Genomic DNA, 6,760 nt, shown 5'->3' with positions numbered 1-6,760 from the left:
CTCCTTGGATACTGACACTTTTGAACTAGGAACCTTTGAAATAGGGAGTTTTCTGTACTCCATTCACCCAACATATAACAGCAAGCAGGGACAAAGAATCTGTAGTTGGCTCTCACACAAATAAGTGGAAAGTAGTAGGAAGAGAGGAATAAGCAGCTCAAAGCAATTTTTTGTGTGTGTGTGTGGTATGCGGGCCTCTCACTGTTGTGGCCTCTCCCGTTGCGGAGCACAGGCTCCGGACACGCAGGCTCAGTGGCCATGGCTCATGGGCCCAGCCGCTCTGCGGCATGTGGGATCTTCCCAGACCGGGGCACGAACCCGTGTCCCCTGCATCGGCAGGCGGACTCTCAACCACTGCGCCACCAGGGAGGCCCTCAAAGCAATTTTAATATGCAACTGGATATATATATCTAGTTCCTTGATTAGAGCTTCCAGCTCCATTAAAGTGGTTCCCCACAGATGTTGGCTCCAATCTCCAGCATTCACTTTGTCCTCTGACTTAACCTCACTTTTGTATAAGAAATGACTCATGTTTGCAGCTCAGTAACTTTTTCAGCCTGCATCCTGCTTATAGATTCTGAGGTCCCAGGGTGACTCTTGCCATTATGAATTTCATCTGTTCCTTTCAGAACACTGTGATATAATTCCTTTAATAATATTTATGGATTTTTGTGTGTCAAATTATAATAAAATCCTTTAGATTAAAAAAAAAATACCACTCATTTCTTTCAAAGGCGAAATCCTAGCCACCTTGGGCCTCCTGTGAGGCTGCTGAGGTAAAGTGTCCTTAAGATTCTTAGAAATCCTATTTTGGACCAAGAGGCTTTTTCATCTAGGTGAAAATGTCTAGAGATAACAAATTAGATTTTTCTTAGGTTTAACAAAGGTGTTTACTCTAATCCTTGATCTAAAATTTACTCTGAGGTTAGGTTTTACTGGCAATGGCTCAGATTTGAGGCTACTGCCTACTTTATTTCCTTTTCCTTCTAGAAAAACTGAAAATAAGACAAAGTTTTATTTTTGGAGTTAGAACATTCCTGATTCTTTATGTTTCCTCTAAATTATCCTGCCAAATTGAGGAGTCCCTTTTTAGCTCATCTGGCTTCTTCTATACTTCATCATTGACAGATTTTATTTTGTTTTTAACCAAACAAAACCATAAAACAGTTTACATTCTCAACATTCTGCCTAGATATCTCATTAGCCAGACCAACAAGTTTTATAGGTTTCCTTTCAATCTTTTGTGATGCCTTCGTTGACTGTTTTATTATTTTGTTTTGTTTATTATAACTTAGGTCTCTTTCTTTCCAGCTCAAATAATTTCCTTCTTTCCTTCAATCCTAAGTCTTCTCAAGGTGCTTCTAGCTTCTACCCACCACACTGTCTCAAAATGAATGACACATTTTAAGGTTTTTTTTTTCTGGTACGCCGGCCTCTCACTGTTGTGGCCTCTCCCCTTGCGGAGCGCAGGCTCAGCGGCCATAGCTCACGGGCCCAGCCGCTCCGCGGCATGTGGGATCTTCCCGAACCGGGGCACGAACCCGTGTCCCCTGCATCAGCAGACGGACTCTCAACCACTGCGCCACAAGGGAAGCCCAGGTTTTTTGTTTTTTGGTTTTTTTTTTTTTGGTGTGACAGCAATATACCATTTCTATATAAGTCTATTTCACTTCAATATTGTCAAATAACAGAGAACTCCAAAATTTGGTGGTTTATAGAACAATGATTTTATTTTATCTTGTGATTCTGTGGGTTGGCCAGAAAGAGCTAGCAGGTTGCTTTACAGATATAGCTTGAGGTCTCTTACGTAGATGTAGGTGTAATCTTACGTAGGTGTAATCAGATAGTAGCTGGGCTGTCTGCTGCTTCTCTTTGTGGCCTCTCTATGTTGTGTCTAATCCTCCAAGACCTCATCACGTGGCTCTCTTTCTAGCAGGACAACTTGGACTTCTTGGCAGCTCAGGACGCTGTGATGGAGACCTTAGGCTGCCAGGTCTTCTTAATGGCTGGGTCAGAAGCCCTGAAACCCCACTTTAAAGTCCACATTCTATTGACAAAGCAGTCACAGGACTAGCTCAGGTTCAAGGGGAGGAGCACTACCACTTTTGATGGTAGATAGTGAAGGGGATGGTGAATAGGTTTCACACTATCTTTGGAAACCAGCTAACACATATCGGGGGAGGCAGTGTGTGTGTGTGTGTGTCTTTAAAGCCAAATTAAGTTGCTGAAAAGCAGGCTTATAATCTATTTCACTATTTTTCTTTCCATTTTGGAGAATAAAAAAGATGCTGGTTTACCCATCTTTTCCCACTGGGGGGAAAAAAATAAAAGAAATAGATACTAGAAATAAAGTGAGGCAATGTCTAAATCAGAATACTTTTGTCAGTTTGCACCATTTTAGGAGATCACTTTTATTAGTCTAACTGGAACATTTAATTGCCATCTAGAAATCTGTGACAATACTGGAGTTTATAACAATTTGGTAATATATTCTATCCTTGTTCTAAGGGAGGACTGTGGGCTGTATGAATGATATAATAAATTTGCCTTCAGAACTTGAAACCCAAAAAACTGGAAAACAAGTAAGAGCATTCAATACCACAAATGATAAAAGCATTAGAATTGAAATTTTTGGAGGAGTTGGTGTCCCAGAATTAGCAACATCTTAATATGTGTAGTCTAAGACCCTGGCCCCTCACCCTGACAGTTACACAAATTAGACACTGAATGTCCAGTACTACTAAACTTTTATCATTGTGTAAATGGGGCAATATGGCTCATATAGATAGCCATCACAGTTATCTTTTATAACAAATCATAATTTGGTTAACTGCTCAACTTAGAGATAAATTTTAGCAGCAACATTTAATGCTCAATTATTTCATCTCTTTTACTGATATTGAAAACAGCACTTGATTTCTCTTTGTAGGATTACATTTGCATTATTTTGTGAAAGTTTGGAAAGAGTAGACAAACTGTTGAAAGACCATATTTTTTTCTTTGTCTTTTAGGGGAAGGAATTCAGACTTCCTTCTAATATATTTTTAGCTATGTTGATATCTCACATACAAACATTACTCAGATAATATTGACATATCATATATTATTACCAAGGTGCTGGTGTCAATAGAAAGTAAATTATAAGTTCTCAGAATGTGAGTTGATGCCTAGAATTAGAAAGTTTTATGCAATTGTATGTGAAAATTATGCATGATAACTGCCAACTCCAGGTTACTGTAACACCTTTTGAAATTTGCTGAATTATTGAGTTTAATACTCTCTCTTAACATCCCCTCACTGTAGTGAAAACACCTGTACAATGATTTTATACTCAGGCAATATTCCAGATATGTTGCCATTTTTAAGGTAAAAACATGTGAATTTATTTTAGGAATTGAGCAAACTATCTATTTTAATATAATCTCCACTTGGGTAATTACCTTGTGAAGAGTGTGCATACTTTTCTTTTTTTCAGCTCTTCTAATTTACCATGGCTGCATATTTGTACAGGTCCTAGAAGACACAGAAACTCACTCATTAGAATCCCTGCAATCTGTTAGTGTTAGTCTCTGTGAAATTTACACTCCTTGCATGGAATTGATCACTGAATATATTAAATCTCTTTAGAGTAGATAAATTTTAGTATAGTGATCATTCTGTACTTTCCAAATAATTGCGTTTGGTTGAATATATAAATTAAGCTTCAGAGACATGTTTTTCTGAACTCCAATGTGCAATAGTGCAGATGCACAGTAAACCTTGGAGTTTCATACAAGCAAGTTAAATTGGCTTCTGAGCAACAGTAGAGCAAATGGTGACTTTTGCACTCAAAGGAGACAAACAGATGGTGAATAAAATTCAGAGAGACTCAAAATATTCCAAACTTTGACAATTGTAGGAATAAATCACAAGCACAATATGAAAAAGAGTTGGCTGGTTTGGACTCTTACTACACCACAGTTCAAATAGCTTTATATGTGAAGAAACCAAACTTTAATCCAGGTGGCTGCATGAATCACTAAAATAACAGGTGATTTAAATACCTCCTTAGTCTTGTGGAAGGTCAATATATTTTGCAATATGCTGACAAATACCCATGGCTTATGATTTCATGCTTCCCTCTGGTTCCAATCCTATTGCTACCAAATTCTCTTACTCACTGTTGCCATGTCTCATTTCACTGCCCAGCATCAATTCAAATATGGAACATTCAATTTTCACATGCTGTCTCTTATAAACTAATTAAACAATATATGTATATTTAGATAGCAAAAATACTCAAGATCTATGGGAAAATCATTAACATTGCAATGCAAATGACAAATAAGGTTAAGTTAAATGTTTGATGTTTCTTAAACCTCCCTTGTTTACACACGTCCCCAAAGTCTCCTAGATGCCATTATAAAGCCGTATTTCTCTCTTACGGTGCACTTCATATTTATCCCTTTTTACCTGCTCCTATCACTTGACATTCCTAAGCAATTTAGATGCATAAAAGGAAGATAACTTTAAAAAATGTGTAAAATCTGTGAAAAAATTATCCATAGGGGAATGATAGCCTGGGGACAAGAATTGAGGTGTTATTCTTTGCTAAAATCAAGATGAATTATTTAACCTATTTAAATATTAAAATATTTAAAAAATAAAATTGAAAATATGCATGTAAAATACTAAAATTAATCATAATCCAGCATTGATATATAACTGCTGTTAACCTTTTAGTGTATTCCTTCCTAGTCCTTTGATATATGATTGTCTATCCATTCAGAGGTAACCTCACCTAACATTACAGCTTATTTCTTTATAATAATTTTTATCTGCATATTTGACACTATGGAGTCAAAGACCAACATATTAATATATAAAGATAATAACATTTAGTGGACCTAAATGCAAGAGAATATGAAAAGAGGCTTGCTGAAAAATCACAGTAGATGGTTTACTATTCAGACTTATTAAGTAAATAACATCTGATAGTTCAAGTAACTCATATGAGCTTTAGAATAAAGGAATAATTACTGATATTTCTTGGCAATTAAAGTGATACTTATGTTGCAAATTTGTAGATTAATAAGTAAATTTTTAATATCCATGTTCCCTAAATGCAAATATGTTATTTTGGCTGGTGATAGAACAAAAGTGTGTTCATTGTTTTTTTTTAAATGATCATCAGACACATGAAAACATGTCATCTGTATTATATTAATAAGGAAATGGCTCAAGGTAAACATATTTTACCGTGAAAGTATCTCAAAAAAACTCTCAACAAACTAAGATAGTGAAAGAATGACTTTTTCTCCCTAAAATCGGGACTATGGAAAAATGTCCCCTCTTACCACTTCTGTTCAGTATGGTGCATAAGGTTCTCGCCAGTGCAATCAGCCAATCAGGCAAGATGAAAAAATAAAAGATATCCGGGTTTCAAACTGCTTTACTCGCAGGCAGTATGAACATGTATAAAGAAAACCTTAAGAATTATACAGAAAAAAAACTATGAAAACTAATGAGTCCAGGAAGGACTCAGAAAAAAGATCAATATACAAAAGGCAAATGTATTTCCAAACACTAGCAATAAATAATCCAAAAAATGAAATTAAGAAACTAAGTATATACACATAGTATCAAAAAGAATAGTTAGAAGTATAGTTGACAACAGAAGTGGAAAAAGGGAGACACAAATCCACAAAATCTTCCTGAGGGAAATTTAAAATAAATCTTAAGTACAGAAGAATATTATGTCCATGCATTCAAAAGCTTATGATTATTAAGATGGCAATTTCTGTTCTACAGATTTAGTGCAGTCTCTATCAAAGTCTAAGCAGAATATTTCAAAAGTTACAAGGTAACTCCTAAAATACATAAGGAAAAGCATAAGACATCGAGAATCAAAAACAGCCTTAGGGCTTCCCTGGTGGCGCAGTGGTTGAGAGTCCGCCTGCCGATGCAGGGGACACGGGTTCGTGCCCCGATCCCGGAAGATCCCACATGCCGCGGAGCGGCTGGGCCCGCGAGCCATGGCCGCGGAGCCTGTGTGTCCGGAGCCTGTGCTCCGCAACGGGAGAGGCCACAGCAGTGAGAGGCCCGCGTACAGCAAAAAAAAAAAAAAAAAAAAGCCTTAAAAAAAAATGGAGAATTTTCACTGCCTGACTTCAAAAGTTAGTATAAAGAGGAATGACATTAGCAACAATGGCACAGTAGGTAGTTTCCAGGGCTCATCTCTCCACAAAAACAGTGAAAAAATGAGCAAAAAGTGTCAGAATCAACTTGTGGGAACTCTGGAAAACAGTGAGAAGTTTACACGAACCAAGTTAACGCTAAATCAAATAAAAGCCACCTGAAAAGGAGTAAGAGGGCTTTGCAACATTTTTACTTGTCCTGAGCCACCAGACTCCCCGACTCACCGGCGGAATTGAAGAAGGCAGCCCAGGTTCCCAGTGTGCGGCCCGGCTCCACACGGAGCAGAGCAGACCTTCTCATAAAATTGCATCTGTCAGTTTTTCTAGAAGCTGCCTGAAGTACTGCTCTGTTATAACGAAATTGGAACTCTGAGAGAGGAAAAGTTGCTATGTAGCTGGCAGCCTCAAAACATTGAAAGCCAAATGAAAAACCTCTCTGCCACCTGGGACAAATGATTCCCAGCTGAGGAAAACAGAAAACTATAGGGAGTCTGAGAGGAAAAGCTGAGGAGAGAGCTTTTTCCGGGGAAGCGGGGTATGGGAAAGCTCCGACACAGACTGGGGATTTAAAAGCCACGCGCATG

Source organism: Mesoplodon densirostris, chromosome 13, assembly GCF_025265405.1.
Source record: "Mesoplodon densirostris isolate mMesDen1 chromosome 13, mMesDen1 primary haplotype, whole genome shotgun sequence".
Lineage (NCBI taxonomy): Eukaryota > Metazoa > Chordata > Mammalia > Artiodactyla > Ziphiidae > Mesoplodon > Mesoplodon densirostris.
Note: the sequence above shows the minus strand (reverse complement) of the source record.